At 30.3% G+C, this 19,394-nt stretch overlaps 1 protein-coding gene across 8 annotated transcripts in view; it reads right to left on the bottom strand.

The window, feature by feature from the left end:
- Positions 1–19,394, bottom strand: part of Mipol1 (mirror-image polydactyly 1) — a 343,144-nt gene that overhangs the window by 239,176 nt on the left and 84,574 nt on the right. For 2 of the 8 annotated variants that reach the window (XM_076850217.2, XM_076850219.2), the window contains exon 2: positions 13,259–13,336. The exons of the other annotated variants lie outside the window; for them this stretch is intronic. The gene's annotated coding sequence lies outside the window, so the exon portion shown is untranslated. The remainder of the gene's footprint in view (positions 1–13,258; positions 13,337–19,394) is intronic. 8 annotated transcript variants of the gene reach the window in all.

The raw sequence follows: 19,394 nt of genomic DNA, 5'->3' as shown, positions 1-19,394 counted from the left end.
TGAGCTAGAATTGTCTCTAGGGATCTACCAGGTTACTCAGAATAGCAACATCCCAGCTACCTGAGAGCTCAGGGACAGAAAGAGACAAGGGGATATAAGTAATATGGACAAATACATTCAAATGAGTAAATCTCTTATCTCTTAAAATGAAGGTATTAGTTAGGCACATTTGTATCTAAAATGAACCATAGTGGAAATAATTTGTTAACGTGGCACATTTGTATCTAAAATGAACCATAGTGGAAATAATTTGTTAACGTGCTGTCTGACACTTTAAATGCAATGGCAACACTTTACATTCTTTTTTTGGGGGGATGGGGATAAGGGGTTTAGAGAAGAAGAATATTACTTACACCTTAGCATTTGATTTTATAAATATGTAAAGAAGAAAAACCTAATGCACATTGCTTACCTTTCCTATATTGTTGATTACCATGCCTTTATTATGAAATTGTAAACTTGATATGATGATTTAATTACTACAGTAGCCCCACATTTAAAAAAATTGGGGATAGTTAAGGATTTCTTAAATATAAAATTAGTTTCAAAATAATAAGAACAGTTATCAACTAGTGGCTTCTAATAATTTTTAATAATTCTTTAATTTAAATATAGTCCTGTCTACCTACCTATCTACCTACCTATTCATCCATCCAAAAGACATTTATTTCTTATAGTAAATATTTCAAACCAACTCCTTATTTTGTGGAAGAGAGGATATGTTTTCCACATAGATGCATATTATATGTGCTTTTATCCCCAAACAAAATAGAAGTAGAAAAGCACATCAGAAATAAGTCATATCATAGTGATCCCACCTAATATGAGTATGTGCAAAGCAAAAGCTGACTAACCAAGTTGTCTAACTACCACAACACTGATGTATTTAGACTTTCCAAGAAAAACCACAATCAGTGCAGGGGTTGTAAAGACAGACCAAAGGGCTTGAATGCTGACTTCCATAACATAGCTGTATAATGCTTAGTAAATTATTTAACCTCTTGGCAGTTCCCCTATCAGCAAGAAGTACAATGTAATAGCAATGGCCTCAAAAGGTAGTTATGAGGACTAAATTATTTAAATTAAATCTCTCTTAGAAAATTATCACACAGAATACACAATAAATGTTAAATATTATCTTTAAATCTGCGTTGCTAAAAGTTTCACTATTATAATTTCTCCTATCCATTCTATGAGATAAATATCACACTGTCTGGATCATATTCAAATTTTCAATTCAAATTTATATCTTTAATTAATTTCCCTCAATATTAATAACAAAAGCAAGAAAGATATCTATGGTCTTAGTTATTACTCCAACTTCCATATTAAAACATTTCTCAAATTTCCTAAACAAACTTGATTTGATGGTCTGTGGTATCCTAAGAAGAATAGTATCCTAAGAAGGCAACATTGTTTCTTATACATTTATCGTTTTCTTTCAGGAAATGCTAGCAACTATGTGGAAAAAAAATCTTTTAGAAACATTAATGTATACAGTACTTCCTTATTAAAATGTTCAGAAGACATGGAAATGGAAAATAAATAAAATGATATCTAATCAGTGACAAATACAAACAACAAAAGGGAATAATGTGTTAATTACAAATTTTAACTTTCTTATTTTTAAAAAGCTTTATGAGATTGTAAAATCAGTACATAAGAATAGTACTTAGAAATTTAGAAATTCTGAAAGAAAAGATTCTGAAAGAAAACTCAGTCCTATACAAAGTTTGTTTCTATTAATTCAGTCTCATGACAGGTAAACAGAAACTCTAAATAATCTAATTCCATTACATAATTTTAGTATCCACTATTTACCATATAATATTTTTAATTACAATCAAGATGACAGCAAGTAGAACACAGTCTGTTATCTTTCAGAGAAATCTGACTTAGAAATCACAGGAAATTAGGTAATTTTTAAACATTTGTGTTAAAAAATGCAAACTTCTTACATGGATATTGTACACCAACTCTCTCAGGGCTTTATTTGTTTTTTGGCTTCAACAGGAATAAGATAAACAAAACTATAATTTTCACTTCAGGTTTTCTGCACACTTAATGTCATTCATAAAGACTGTCACTATACTGCTAGGCTGTCTCGGTTTACATCAAAAATGAAATTATAACATATCTTTTTGTTTTGTTTATTTTTAGATCTCATCACTAACTTAATCATCAACAAGTTGTTGGACACATAACCGAAGAATTACATAAATATAGTCTCAACAACTTATGGTCTTCTCATTTGTATTTATCACCCCTGCAACCCCCTTTTTTTGGTGTAAGCTTCCTATTACACTCATCATCCTGAAACAGCAAAATATCAATAGATACATTAGATTTTAAAAAAATTCACTGAAATAAAATGAGTCAAGGAAAGGAAATAATGATGTATCATTTTAAAGATATATGTAAAGCAAACAAGCATTAAAATGAATACTTTATATTTAACATTTATTTAGCACTAATTTGGTACCAAATACTGAATAGAATGTTAAGGTAAATAAACAACAACAACAAAAAAGCCTATCTGCTTTCAGGTGAGATGAAAAATGAGTCAGGGAAGCAGACAAGAGTAATACTTGCAAAGAAATAAACAAAAGTCTGATTGTAGAATGGGAATGGTCCCAGCGATTTGCTCAGTCATCCAGATCCTGAGAAACATTATGCAAGCTGTTTATAAAATTTTATGTTTTCTAGTAAGTATATTAAACAAGAAACAAGTAATATTAACATCACAAATATTTTTCAACATGTAATACAAAAATTATTTTGAGAAATTTTATTATAATTCTTTTTGTACTAGTAGCATATCTCAGGTTGGAGCCACCTGTGACTAGGGGCTGACCACTGGAAAGCATAGATAGAGATTCTTATGTAGTTCTAATTAGGCACATTGTACATATATTGAGAGGAAATAAAAAACGTGGAGAGTAGAGACTAGATGTAGGTGTAAGATACTGAATTAATCTTTTACAAAGGTTTGTAAAGCCAGAAAATCAAGAATCCTGTCAATATCACATGACTTACTCATTTGGATATTAGGGCCAGGCAAAATAAACTGAATCCTTTGTACTCCTATATGTGATTGTGTATCTAGATAAACATAGAACTCAAAAGTAAGTAGTGAGATGGCTTTATCTCTGATTATAATAATCCGAAGAACTGATGTACCCCATTTCAAATTATTCAACAGCTATTCAAAGAAATGCTCTATTGGAATTGTGTTGTTTGTTTTATTATTAAAATACCTATGCAAAATGGTGGCACTACATCAAATTTTTTAAAAAAGTTTTTGTTCGTCTCTCCAAGTCTAAAACAGTCATAAACACGTTAGTATTTATTCTGATGGGAAAAAAGTTCAGATATCTCTGTAAGAACTATTAAAAATATATAAATATTTATGAAATTTTTTCATAATGTTTAAAATTTTCAGTTTCAACATCCTACTACATGAAGGTAATGAACACAGTAGAATGGTGTAATCTAATGTTAAGGCTACCTAGTTACTTATGAACATACATAAATTAAAGTTCAGTAAAACTTACGTCACCTGATTAAAAATATTAAAAATATTATTTAGGCTGAAATGATAGTGAAAACTATCCTAAAATTTGATTAACATAATGGTAAATCTTTATTCTTTTTCTTTTCTAGTGATATTAGCTCTTTATAAGAGACTTCTAATCTCTGTAGCCTTTCTCAGCTTCTCCTATCATAAGAATAATTTAAAAAGTAATTAAAAACATAAACTGGGTAAGTCTTAAATTTATACAACTGAAAGTAAAATAGATTTAACAAGTACATATTTTTATTTAAGTATGAACATATACCAACTGTCTATGAACTCAACAATTCTGTAAATAATTTATGGAAGACAAAATTTCCAGTAATAAGTATTAAGAGAAAAAAAAAGATTCTCTTTATATGTGTGTTTCATTTTGTTTAAGATCATCTTTAGATTCAGAAAACAAAACAGAAGAATCACCAGTCAGACACTAAGCAGGAATCACTGAAACATAATGTTAGTTCTAATGGATGGATGATTGTGTTTGGTCTTTTGAAACTTTGAAGTATAGGTAAGTCTTGATCACACAAATTAATAAATCCTAAAGCTGGAGTTAACAATAACCATTACACCCAAATTCTGCAGCTTAGCCCAGCCAATTTTTCAAAAGGTCAGGTTGTGAACTGGAGAAGATCAGGGAGGTCCACCGCATAGCTTTGTTGCCAGGCATCTCTCGTCTGGATTGTTGCAGGCATTTATTAGTATTCGTCAGCAGACTCAACAAAGCAAACAAGAAATTCAAGCACGAATAATAAAATGAAATGCTGCTATATAACCCTTTGTCATTCAGCAAATATGGGACTTTTTAGCTACATTGTTCCTAAACCTGGGTTACTACTTTAATTTTTCTCCACAGTGCTGACTGAATGAGTATGCATGTGTGTTAAATGCAGAGCTCCCCTAACAACTGCAGGACTGCCATTTAATCTGTTGGTAGATGGACCATTTCCTGTGGGAACCCTAGCTATGATTTCCAGATCCACCAAATAAATCTCAGATTAAGATTCCAAATGAAACCTGCCTTTGGCAGATAAAAAATGTCAAGATGGATATAAACAGTAAAATTATAAATTATCTAGGTGTTGCATGACAAACCAATGCTCAATTTTTTTTTGTTGACATGTGCCCAGATATCAAAACTATATGAGACATTCATCAAATGTCACACTTTCATAATATTGGAGGCATCATTAAAACTGTTTGACTAAGGACCTCAAAGTGTTTAAGCAGTAGCTCAAAAGTATATTTGTGCAAAGTAGAAGAATAAATTTACATATCAGCAGCAGCTCATAAGGGATGGGTAAATATTCTGTTTATCTCTCATTGTAATTCAGGTTACTTTAAATACAAGGTTTTAGGAAATCATTATACTCTATATGGCATCATTACATAACTTTCTATGCAAATGATGTTTTATTCAAATTCACCATTTGTTTAAAAAAAAGCATAAAAGGAAAAGGTAGAGGTGTTATTTCATTAATCAACTGTGACTTCTGAACTACTGCCTTGTTAGTCAGTTACACTACAGCATCATCAGCCCCTGGTTAGAGTTGAATTTTAAACTTTTTAAAAAGCATTAAATACCTGAAATTTAAAAAGTCTCAGAAAAGTAAATTTGTTTTTTGATGTGTTCATTTCAAATGACTTGGGGGAAGGGTATAGACCTTTTTAAAAAAGAAAAAGGTAATAAAGGGTGAATACAGAACATCTCAGCTAGCAAATGGCCTATTAAAAATGCAGAGGAAGTCTCTGATGCTACTTTCTACTGCATTCTCATGAGATCAAGGACTCCTTTTTTAATGAAAAAAAATTTCTTTTGGTCTTTGCTCTTCTTACCTGGACTAATATAGCCTTGTTCTAGTCTTAAACACTATATTGGTTGATTATAAAATAATAAAATACAGGCAATGAAGGTTTCTCAAAAGAAACAATCGGCTTTGTTGAACTGTGATTTTCTTTCTCTCTTTCTTTCTTTCTTGCTTTTTTTTTTTTTTTAACTTTCAATTCCTATAAGCAATTGAGTTTATGACTTCAGTGACTACATTTTGCAACATTGGTTCTAATAAAAATTTATAAAGCATCTCTTTAAAAACAGGGATTCTTTCAAATTACAGTTTCTTTACATTTATAGTAATCTGGGGAAAGGATATAGAATATATTACTTCGTATTCCAAATCTTGATAGTTTGTATGTAACCCTGAAAATTTAAGGACTATATATTTGTTCTGTCTTTCCTATCATATATTTTTCCACATACTTGTTGGCTCAAAGAAACTAATGCTAAATAAACTTTACTTATATCCCAATCTCCTGGAGACTGATATTAATTTAAATTTTTAATTTTCTAAGGTAGAGGAAGATATTAATAAAGAAAGAAAAAATGGTATTTGTGCTTAATTTGATTATAATGTAATACTAAAAATGCTCAAATCAACAAATGTTGTTAGTTATGTTTGTCAACTGTTAGCTAGAATATATCAAATTACATTAGGTACAGACAGCAAGATTGTATTAAAAAGGAGGATTTAATTGTTAATTTAAAAAATACTGAAATAGCAAAAGCCTACAATATGTAATTTCTATGCACCAAGTATAATTTTATCATATAAACTGCTTAGCTTTTACTTCTTACCCATTAGTGCACTAATTTAAAAATATTAAAAGTTTATGCATAAAAACAAGAATCAGTCAAACATGAAAGTCAAAATATGATTTTTAAAAATAATTATTTTTACCTTGCATCTCATCAGTAAAGTTTTACCATTTGGCAAAGAATTATCAATTTCACCCAAAAATTAAAAGATTTTTTTAGGGAAAGTGCTAGGGGCTGAACCCAGTGTTGTCCATCGGCTACACCCCCAGGCCCTTAGAATATTTTTAATTAAATCACTGAAACCATGAGATAATGTACTTAACCAATTTTAAAAACTTAAAGCCTGATTTGTTTTTGCCTTTTCATATTCCCCACAATAAGCAAAACACAAAGAAAAATAGTGTATGATATTCTTCCCAAAAGATAATAATGACCTACAGGATAGAAAACAGACCACTAAAAGTTGAGTTATTTAGTGAAATCCTCCAAAATTTTTTCTTCTACTAGTATAGAATTATTTATAACCAAAATATGGGGAGAAAATATACCGTAAAATATATAATTTTGCCATTTAGGAAACATTTCTTGAAAAGCATAATGAATACCTTTCAATCCAGGATGTCACATCAGTCCTGCTTTACAGTCAACCAGGACCAACTCTGTAAATAGCCTTAAATTCAGCCTATAAACTAGTGTACACTGATCTTCTAAATCAACAAAATGTCAATGCTCACTTACAATTTTATAGCAATCATATTAAGGAGACCACAACAGTGATTTTATATAAACTGAAATTCTAATTTCTAGAAAATTAAAGATTCAATATTATAATATTAAGATTTGTGTTGTACACATTCCAGGAAGTGTTCTGTCCTAAAAGACCATAAGTAGAAATGAATGAAGATATTTACTGAAGAGCACAGAATCCTATGGAAAAAGAATTTTAAATGAAGCAAAAAGACTTTTGGCAAATTCAAGTCATTTTTCCTATTTCCAAGAGCATTTCCTGTTTTATGTCAAAAATACATTTGAAATTACTTGCATAAGTGAAGTTGGTACACCCTTGAACCAAAAACAACAACAACAACAACAAAAAACAAGTCACAGGTTCTACAAAGAGAATCATACCAATAGAATAAAATGACAGAGGAAATTCTATTAAAATAAAAAAATATATCATTTTATGTTCATTCTTAGAAATGATCATTTCTATAAAGTGGAAGATCAAAAATGTAGTAAGAATTTCACATGAAGAACTATAGCTGAACAGATTTAAAACACTCTTTAAATTTGGGGAAGGGAAGGAGTGGGGAGGGGAGGGGGAAAGAAAGATTGATTCCTATCATCTTACAAACTTTTCCCCTATTAAGAATTTATGGGCGGGTTCATGAACTGCAACAAATGTACCAGGATGGAGTGGGACTTTAATGGTGAGGAAGATTGTGCATTATGGGGGTTGAGGATAAGGGTATTCTGGGGTTTTCTTTCAATTTTGTTGTGAACCTAAAAGTATTCCAAAAATAATAAAGCTAATTTTAAAAAGGAATATATGGCATAAACTCACCAATATGAAGTATTTGTATCAGAAATGATGTCAAAACACAGTTAATAAGAAATGTTATATAACAAGCTAGAAAATTAAGTTGCCCTTGTAATTATTTTTTGTTTTTTTTCATTCCATTTTTCTACTGAGCCCAAGATTAATAACAGAATCATTCATAGTAAGCTTAAATAATAAAGAAACCCCAGAACCTACTTATTTTAATAAACTTATTTAAAATAAAAGAAAAAATTTAATAAAAGAGTACAACCTGCATCATTATTCTAAGAGTAGCCTTAGTGTTTCTTCAGGAAACGAATCAATCCTTGTTGGCCAGCTGCCAGGATCCTACCACCACTCTGAAATATTCTAGATGGTCATGTGTGAGAAGCCACTAGCACTCTATTAATCTAAGTACTATGGAGCTAAATAGTAAATTTAATCAAATCTCAGGCATTTTCTTTTTTCAACCCCTCTGGGGCATATGAAGAAATTTAAAATACAACCTTAACTTCACACTTGCCAAAAGGAAAAGGCATATATTCTGTGATGTCACTAGTCTGAATAGTTTTTACTGCAATCAGAATTCAAATATAGCCAAATTAGATATTACCCTTAATGAGTATTACTGATTCTATATTATATTCTACCAAATACACAAACATAAACTATTCCTCTTTGAAAAATCAAATTTCTAATGATAGTATGAGTATTACATTTGAAGAGAACAGACTTATTAAACTGATAACAACAGTATTTGATATGGTTAATATTTTCTAATATTTTTGAAACTTTAATACTTAATTTCTATAATTGGAAAGAATAAGATATAACAACCACTATTTATTTAAAGATCATTTTGTCAGCAATCTATTTTTAGCCTTTGTAATCACTATCACCACCACATTAGTGAAAATACTCTAATATGTGAAATATATTAATTCATTTCCTGTTTCAGGCATTGTAGTAGGGCCTTACCATATATCAAACCTAATCTTCATGAAGATTATTTCTCCATTTCCCCACAAGAAAACTCAGGCTTGCAAGTAGTTATGAACTTGTATACAAGTCGAGGTGATTAGTAAGTGAAAAATTAAAAGATCTATCTAGCTCCAAAACTTGTGTTGTTTCTATCATAATACTTTATTGAAATTATTAAATGAATTGATTTTTCAGTACAGTTCACCTCTACTTTCCAATATAGGAAATAAGCTTAAAATTAGTAATTACTAATTAAATTACTATTTAGGGAATATATGCCATTACTTACATTTATTAAATATTATTTACTACTGATTAGTTATCTAGATCTGTTGAAAACCTTCAGTTTCAATAAGTTTTTAATCGTAATTCCTACAGATTATTTTTTTTTCTACCAGCTATCTTTTTGGTAGAAATGAATGTTCATTCTAATCTGTTTTGTTCCTTTCTGCCTGAAACAAGTTTATGAAAAACAATTGAGATTCTACAATCATATTTTCATCATAATAATCAGTGACATTTAAAAGCATCATAGATGTTTTTCTAGAGAATTTCTTTAGTTGTTTAATCTTACAAAAGTTTGCAAATCACGAAAGTTTCAGTTATAATTTCATTGCAGAATAACAGATGAACAAAAGGTAAAATACTAAATACCTTGCAAAAAGAAAGGTGAATGAATAAAAGAAGTAGATGGTGGTACAGATACTAAGGATGAGGGGCTGGGGATATAGCTCAGCTGGTAGAGTGCTTGCATGCACAAGGCCTTGGGTTCAACCTCCAGAACCACCAAGTAAATAAATAAACAAATAAATAAAATGCTAAGCATGAATAAACAGTATTCTAATTTAATAAGACACTAAAAAAACACAAGTTACCTTTTGTTAAATTTTATTTATTAAGAAAAATTCTTTCAATTATTTATTTCACAGTAAAACCATAGAATCATGACTATAAAAGATAATTGCTAGTCCAATTCTAGAATAAAGAGGATGAGAGTTGTTTTTTATTTAAATTTGGTAAGATAAGATTTTTCAAAATATTTACTAGACTTCAATAAATTGCAACATGTAAGGATTCTACTAACACAGGCAGTTTTAGAAGAGGTTTCACACCTTGTTTCAAATGAGTACAAAGAATCCTGATTTAGAATAATGCTCACTTTAACCATAAAGGCCAATTAGTTTAAAAACATGCAATTCATATCTAAATTAAGATAATACATAAAAATAACTATTGTGTTTGAAAAGCATAGTAAATGATTCTTAAATAATAAACTTTAAGGCTTTTGTCTAAGGCTTCTTCAAGCTGTGGAATTCTCACCATTTCTTATTTTTACTTTGTAAAAAATATTTAAAAGACAGCAGATTTAATATTTAATTTTGGTATGCATAGTAACCTTTTTTAACCTTTCTTAGGGAACACTGACCCCTAAAGGTTCTAAATTTAAATAAGTTTCTCACAATTTTCTAAATTTAACTGGTATCTAGCCCTCATTTTAACCTACATTATTAGAATTATATATACTTATGGCAGAAGCATTTATCAATAAATAATACATAAACTATCTCCTAAGGATCATTGAGTGCCATAAAACCATTAGACCATGTTTCTGCTAATAAAAATTACCTGAATTAATATAAAAAATATTCAGGAAACTACAACATTATTCCAAATAATTATTCATACAAGCTTTCTGATCTCCATGCCTTTTTTCTTACAAAGTAAATGAGTACAGTTGTCTTTGGTATACATGGGGAATTGGTACAGGAACCCCCATAGATATCAAAATCTTTAGATGCTTAAATCCCTTATAAAAAATGTCATAGAATTTGCATATAACCTATTTACAATCCTTCCATATACTTTAAAATCATCTCTAGATGAATTTTAATACCTAATACTATGTGAATAGTTGATACATTGTATTGTTTCAGGAATAATGACAAAAGAAAATGTCTGCCCATGTTCAGTACAGAAGCAATTTTTATTTCCACATATTTTCCATCCACAATTGGCAGAATTCTAGGATACAGAATATACACATACAAAAGGGCTAAGTGTAAGTGCTAAAGAGGGCTAAGCAATCAATCATAGGTCAAGTTGTTTTTTCTAAGGGTTGATTTTACATAAGCATAAACTCCTTTGATTATGACATTTCATTTCTTAAAAGGAGACAAAAGAAAATGCTGAAAAAATAGAAAGTTTTCACAAAAGGCAAAACATTATTGGTACCAATCCCCATATGGCAACACATATATATTCACACTTAGATCCTTCTATCGACTTAAACAATACAGTCAGTGTTGTTTTTAAGTTCTTTAAAGAAAGTTGAACACATTTTGTAGATATCTTCACTACTCCCTTCTACCAACCTTGGCTTTACATTTTCCAAGATGTCTATAATGATAAAAACAAACAAAATCATTAATGGTTATATTTGTTACATTATCTACCTTATCAACTCTTTGGACTTAAAATATTTCAGCAGTGTTTCTATAACAAGGCCAGGAAAAGAATGGTCACTTTTACAATTATAAGAAGTAATTCCTTCTTGTCTTCCCACTTTTTAGATACATTAAACATTAATTCCTTTGGCTCCTTAAAGGCCCTATGGCCTCTGATTTGAACAATATGATTTTCACAGCAATGTGACTTGTGAACAGGGAATATAAACAATAGGTACGTCGCAATTTGCTTACGTTTTCTTATTTTGTAAGTAAATTGAGGAGAATGCTTTCTGAACTCCTGAAACGAAGAATGTTGCTTGCTTACTTGAATAAAATAATAAAAATACTGGGCTGGAATGTTGCTCAATGATAGGGTGCTTGCCTAGCATGCATGAGGTCCTGGGTTTGATACCCAGCACTGGCAAAAAAATAAATAAATAAAAATATCTACAACAAAAATTAGTTAATCACACACCAATATATTCTTATCATAAACTTGAACATAAATAGGTCAAAATTAAATGTCACATAGTCCATACATTAAAACAATTAACATTAAGAACCTTTAATCACATTACTCAGATATTATGTATTACTACTTTACACACAATTCAATAAGTCATCTGGATGCTAAATTTGTAACAAGCAGCCCAGAGTCCCAAGTTAGAAAGGAAATTACTAACGACAGCATTATCAGCAAGAGGGTTCATATAGGTTATATATGCTTTTATATAAGTTTTTATATGGAAGTCAAAAACAATGCAGAATTCAGAAAAAGGTACTCAGAAAGCATAATATCTTGTAATACTTAAGGAAAAAATATGTAATCAACTGATTTAACATAATGACTATGAAACAGCCCCCACCCCAAAAAGCCTTCAACTTTCTAAAACAAGGAATAATGTGCCTGAATATAGGTGAATTTGAAAAGAGCATTATTGTTGGTAAAAGGAAACACAAAAGGGAAAGATTATATAGTACTTTAGTAAGAATTCTATATTTTAAATTATAAAATTGAGAAGAAATGAAAAAGATGTATATAAAGGTTTAAGTTTTCAACTGTATTATATTCAAATGATTCATTTTTCTAAGGATTCCATATCTTCAACATTTTACCATAATAGACTTTAAATCCTCTTTTTCCCTGTTCCATGTAGATGCTGCTTACATGTACTACCACTCATTTATCTGTCTATCTATTTCAGGCTCTCAGTCTATGAGTTTGAAATGACTTTCAAACTGTTTCTGTGTACGACTGTTCTCTTAGGCTGTGTTCTAGGCCTATGTGTAATTGTATTTGCTTCTCTCTGTCTCTTCCTGTCTCTCTCTCTCTCTTTCTCAAAGAATCTTTGTTTCCATCCCCACATCTCCACATATCTTATATCTCTGCAGATCTCTCTTGCTCCTTCTGATTCTTTCCCTCTTGAAGTGCCTCTGGGTGTGTCTCAAGATGTGAATGTCTATGTCTGTCTCTATATCTACGTATCTCAGTCTATTTCTATGTGTAGTGTATGTGTATGTTCTGTCTCTTCTATCTACTATGCATGACTTTTGCCTCTGAGAGTCTTTTTTGTGTGTTTATCTGTGTGTATGCCTGTGCTTCTAGTTTTGTGTATCTTTCTTTCCTGTCTCTCCCTCATTGTACTTCGTCTTCTCACTGTATCTCTTATTCTGAGTCTCTGTGTTTCTGTATATATGTCTATGTTTGTCTGTGTCTTCCTCTCTAATTACATCCCTTTCTATGTCTTTTTCTCTGTGAGTGTGCCTCTGTATCTCTCTTTCTCTGTGTCACCATCTTCTCTTTCTGTATATATGTTTTTATTTCTCCATGCATCTTTTTCCTCTTCCTCTCAGTGTCTTTTTTATGTTTACCTCTTTATTTGTGTGCACATGTATGTCTCTTTTTCTGGGTCTTTGTGTCTCTTTTGTAATACATGGATCTCTTTGTGTGAGTATCCTTTGTGTGTGTGTGTGAGTGTGTGTGCGCGCACACGCCCAAGTGCACATATGTTTGCATGTGTGCATGTCTGCCTCACATATTGGTTAGAACAAACACATTTCATTCAGTGCCTTGAACTGCCACAACACCTGGCGCTTCATATTAATACCTTAAAAGTCCTTACCTTTTGACCAGTCCTCCATTTGTACTTTTGTTCTTATTTGCTCTGGCAATGTCCCTGGTTTTTACTCCAAGATTGAAGCTAAAATAAAGCCAACTCTAGATAAATAAACTTAAAACAATATATCAGAACACACCTAAACCTTACCTTTGTTTAACAGAGAATTAAAAGGATAAATGGTTTTTGAAAACATTTACAATAGGACAATTAAATCTATTTCAACAGGTGAAATAAAATCTTTTTCTCAAAAAAAGGTTCTTTTCCTCAGTTATATTTTCATAAATATAGTTCAAGTTAAGTTTTTTAGACATTTTTGCTGCTTTGGTTACAGAACATTTAATTTATTTAACATTTCTCCAACTATAATTTCTTGCATCTAAAAAATTTTACTGTTTATGCTATAATTTGTGCACCAAAAATTTCAAATTTATTAATCTGAGTTTGCTATACATATATTCATATAAAACATTTAAACTTGTAAAAGCAATTTAATCTTGTTATTGTAATTTTTAAATCAAAGAAGTCAAATCATTAAATTGTGAAATTATTGGTATTTCTCTGTTGTACTTGTTTTTCATAGTAAACATGGTAAAAGCTATGTAAGTTTCTTGTTTTGTTTTTGTCTTGCTTTAAAAGGGAATAAAATTAGATTTACCTCACAGCTAGAACCCTGCGTTCTATAAAAAGTCCTCAAATAAAGCTGTAGTAAGCTTCTCCTTTTCCAATTTTCTCTAAATATGTTGATCTGGAGTTGGCAATCTTTTTCTAAGTTCCTCATTTACTTTTGGATTAGTTGAAAATATAGGAAGTTATTAATATCAAAGAAATATGTTCCAGTCAATGAAGCCATTTCCCTACATATTGCCCAAAAAGGTTAATAATAATTGAAGTATTTTAATAAGAGATTCATATAGCAAGACATGTAGAAAATACAGTCTTTAATAACCTCTGGAGTATTTTAAAACATGTCTTACAGGCTTTAATGTGCTTAGTAATATACTATTTAAAACCATAATTTTATCCCTCTGCAATATACAGTCACTCTTCCTCATCATTTACCCAGCTAATGAATGCCAGCAATTAGTAAAATGTAATCCCATTGCACAATCATTTTAATGCTTTTAGCACTCAGAAAAGTAAACACCAAATTAATACTGCTCAAGCCATATCAGATCCTAGTTGGAAGCAAGCAATTATAGTTCAGCTCCTCAGGTGTAATTAAATGATTGGAATGATTTAGTTCCATAAATGCAAGTTAATTCATAAGCAAGCAACAAATATACTGGGAGTAATTACAAGAAACATTGACAGTCTAAGCAGGGCAAATTCTTTTATGAGCCTGACATAGTAAAATGCTGCCCTCTCCTGGGTACATAAGTGAATACATCGGGGCCCAAAACAAAAAATCCAATGACACTTTCTTTAAAAGCCACTAGACAAATAATATTAACTAGTATACCCATTTGATTTCATTCCATACAGTATAAAACTATGGTAATTTGTAAATACTCCCATTAAGTTAATGCTTTTTCCAATAAAGCTCTGAGTTTCAAAACGTACTGGACAATTCCTAAACACAGACTGGAAGTGAACCTTCTAGTATCCATCTGAACTACCATTATGAATACCTATGATCTCTCAATGGCAAGGCTCAAGGCCTAATTAGACTGATATTCAATAATAACTAGTTATGTTTTCAAAAGTACTAAAATTTTTATAAAAGTTTGTAAAACAAATAATTTTACTGATTTCACAGAATGTTCTAAAATTAATTATTTTTAATGAACACCAATAATAAAAACAGAAACTTAAATACTGGTATAACTTCCATAATAAGCATATTTTAAAATGTAAAAAGTAATAAGCCTTGTGCAACATAAAGTGCATGCTGGTCTCACAGCATTCTTAAGTTTTTACTTTCCCAGCCTAAAATTCAGGATGAATTTACTACTCTACTAGTCAGATGGTCCTTAACTTCTCACACAGAACTTTCAGAAGCTTATTATACTTTTAAGTAATGCTATAATCAAAAGTGTTTGTTAAAACATGTATTTCTGCCACTAAACCTAATTGGTATCTAAAGCATTGGTATCTAAAGCTTTTGGTATCTAAAGCTTTCTAAAGCATTGAACATGTTCTCTAATAAAATACTGCAATTAGCACAACAAACGTTTACTTCTTCAATAAATGCAAATGACTTGGAGAAGATAATGCTTAACACAATACCAATATCATTTAAGAGAAAGAGAGCATTAAATTAATGCCCTTCTAATTTTCTTTCAAATGCATTAATATAACCATATTCTAAGTCATATCCTCTGCAAACTCTAAAAATAAAATAAATCAAAATATTAAAAAATCCTGTCACTAAGTTTAAAATGTACAGCACATTTGCTTTGCCCTTGATGTCAGAGTCTTATTTTTCAATTCATATCTTGTACACTGTAAGTTAATTGCTTTTGGAAAGTACTTATTATTCATGTAAAAATTAATGTGCCAATGTGTTTAAATCCTCTTAAATGACCATTCATGCATCTTTCTTCTTTAAGTACCAATGAAATCTGTCAAAAGACATCAATGCAAAATGATCTTAAAGAAAGTTCTAATAGAGATTTTTTTCTGCTAACATAAGATTTTCATATTCACCAACTTTACTTAAATTCCATTAATTTTTTAAGCTACTTTTAATAAATTCACCAAGTAAAATTTTTAGGCCCCATAGTCTGTCATTTGTGTTCCAGCTGACATTATGAATATTAATAACAGTGTTATCCTGATTAAATAGGCTTCATATGAAATCCCTGTGAATCCTATAGCTCAGACATCTCATTTTTCCAACTCTTTATGAATTTGGATTCAGACATTAAACTGGAAAAATCTTAAAAAACAGATTTAATGGCACATTTGCATATTCTTAGGCAAAAATTAGATGTTTTAATGATTCAAACAATTAAAATACATATCCACATATTATAATAGGAATGGATTTCTGTAAACATGCAACATATTTTACATTTCTATCCTTTTAAGGACAATGGATTAAGGCTAATAAAATACTAATTCCAGTCCTTATCATAAAGATTTGATATCAAGAACTTAATTTTCAGTAAAAGTATATATTCACATTAAAACTAGTTAGATGACTTTGTAGCAGACAATGAGAAAAACCGGGTTGCTTAATCATTACAGATCAAATGTAAATTAATTGATTTATTATTAGTAATCTATACCAGATTCAAAAAGCAAAGTAAAATCAATTTCCAACTAAAATTTGTTTATAAGTTGTACTGGAGAAGCTTACTTAGTTTAAAAAAAAAACTCTATAATCAACATTACATATCACAATAGCATCTGTTAAATCAAAATGCTCTCTCTCCATCACAGATTCCTAACATAATTCTTCTAAGTTATTTTTAATTCTCAAAGGAAGTAAAATTTATTTTTCTTTCAAAAAAAAAAGAAAAAGAAATTAAGCATATTGCATATCTCCTTCTCTCTCTAGGCACATAAGAAGCGTGATATATCTGACAAAGTTTCCTATATTCCCCCATCAAAAAAAATATAGATTGAAAAAATTCAAACAAACATCTCTATGCTCTCAAGTATGACTTGACACTCCTTATCTACCTGGTAATTAAAACACTTCATGAAACAAAATTTGTTCTTGGCCAATCTAAAATTTCTAATTTGTCTAAAAAATCATAAGTGATACTGTTTAAAAGTAAATAATGCCTTTTCATAAAGAAGCATTTAAAAATTGTATTTATTTACCAAAGTAGCAGTATCAAGGATTTCTAAAACTATTTTAAAAGCCATACTTCACAAAAGCCACATTCCAGCAAAGGCTTTGGCTGGTGGCAATTCTTCTTTAAATTCCCTTAACTTAATCACAAGTCTGTGTGAGTTGCATCCAAGTATCAAACTAGAAATCACTTATAATACTGTACTGTATCCAAATGTAACTAGAAAAACTTGGAATTTATTATTTCTTAGATTGAGAAATGTTAATTATTTCTGAATTTAAATAGTTTTATTAAATGGTCAAAGGAGAGCACTGTCTTTCAGACAACCAAATATTACTTAACACAACATATACTATATAAACTTATATCCTACTCTTGGATTGTCTTCCAAATATACAAAAGTCTCTCAAACATTCACAGTCCTTGGCACATTCTTTCCCAAAAGGAATTCCTTTCACATAAATGTCCAACCCTGCCAGGCTCCAGAAACTGAATTTCCTTAGAGCTAAGAAAGAGAAGGTTGATGGAGAAAGAACAAGGGATAAAAGAAGTTATGCACCATAGATAGCAAAATTGAAAATGCATATACTATTGGACTACACAGTTCCAAAACTAAAAATATTTACAAAAATATTTTAAAAAATATTTTTATATACAAAGATTCATTGAAGCAGTATTATTCATAAGAGCAAATACTCACTGATGCTATGTTGTCCTGGACTTTTTTCTGTTCTTCGAACACACTAAGCTTATTCTTGCCTAAGGTTTTGCACTTGTGAGTCTCTTTGCTTAGAATTGTCCCTAGATATCTAAAATATTTTTTCTCATCAATCAGGCCTTGTTCAGAAGTCCTCCTCAAAAAAGGCTTTGCACGGGGTTGTGGCTCAGTGGTAAAGTGCTTGCCTAGCATGCGTGAGGAACTGGGTTGGATCCCCAGCACTACATAGAAATAAAATAAAGGTACTGCGTCAACCTACAACTAATATATATATATATATATATGTGTGTGTGTGTGTGTGTGTGTGAGTGTGTGTGTGTGTGTTTGTACACATATGTATGTGTGTGTGTGTGTGTGTGTGTGTGTGTATTGTAAAGACTTTGCATGGTCATCCTATCTAAAATAGAAACTCTTCTCTCATTGCATTACATATACTACTGTCTTCATGAAATTGATTTGTTTAGGTTTTATTTTTTTGTTTTCAAGATATCTCAGGCAATTTTGTACATGAAAGTCACATGTAAACAAGACCCTTGATTTTCTTCTCTTTGTATCCCCAGAAAAATGTGTGGCACAAAGCAAGCACTCAGCATAAACTTGGCAAATGTATGGATAAACAGGTAAGGAAGAGATGGTAGATGGAAACTAGCTCTAACATAAATATTCAATAGAGAACTCAACAAATAAAAAGTGGTTCAACCACATAGTAAACCTATATGGCTTATACCATAAATGCAAGAGATACATGTGCTATATATGAAAGATTCGTTCAACAAATACTTTTTAAACAGTTATGTTGTATGAACCAGAAAAAGATGAGTAAGATGGAAAATATGAATAAAATTCCTATACAAAATATTCTTAGTCAAAACAATATAGGCACAAAACATGAAAAAATAAACAGAAAAAATGTTATACTTGATATACATGATTGAGCAGGCCTATTCCCCCCACACCCTAGGTTGATAAATAGGAAACTATTCCCAGTGAAGAAAGGGTTTTAAGAGTTGGGGGTAGACAGGCTGAGAAAATGAGGAAAAGAAGCATTTACCTTCATTTTAAATCTATATGTATAACTTTATTTTTTATCATGTGCCTGCATGTACTACTTTTCTTTTAATAACCAAATGTTGATAAGTTACCTAGGAGTTTAGTAGGAAAATTTGAGGATGTCATATAATGACAGAAAGCCCAAATGAATAGAAAGGAAGTGATCTTTATGACTCTCTTAAAATTGGAAAATGTATTATTTCTTCATTACCTTTTATAATTATACTTTGTTATGGTTTTTTACTTGTTTGTTTAAATAGAGTGAAAAGCTCTAAATAAATTAATACACATAGCAAGAATGTTTTAGAATAGAAAAATTAAAAATGTATGAAAGAGTTTCTGAGAATTAAGCAAATGTTTTTTTGGAACCACATTTCTTAGTTCAATTAGGGACTATTAATAGTAGTCTCAGAATTCAGGAGTTGAAAATTTTAAAAATTTATGATGAAAATAAATTATTCTACATTAAGAATATTATATCTCTGTCACAGATAATCCCTCTTTGGTATAATCTTCAGTGATCAAGAAATTATTACCAAAAAACAAAAAAAACAACCCATCTATTTCCCTCCACTGGGTGTCAACTTGAGTGCATCAGTTTAATAAGTCTGTTCTTGAGTTCTCATCT

This window comes from Callospermophilus lateralis, chromosome 3 (genome assembly GCF_048772815.1).
Source record: "Callospermophilus lateralis isolate mCalLat2 chromosome 3, mCalLat2.hap1, whole genome shotgun sequence".
Classification (NCBI taxonomy): Eukaryota; Metazoa; Chordata; class Mammalia; order Rodentia; family Sciuridae; genus Callospermophilus; species Callospermophilus lateralis.
Note: the sequence above shows the minus strand (reverse complement) of the source record. Positions and strands in the feature narration are given on the sequence as shown.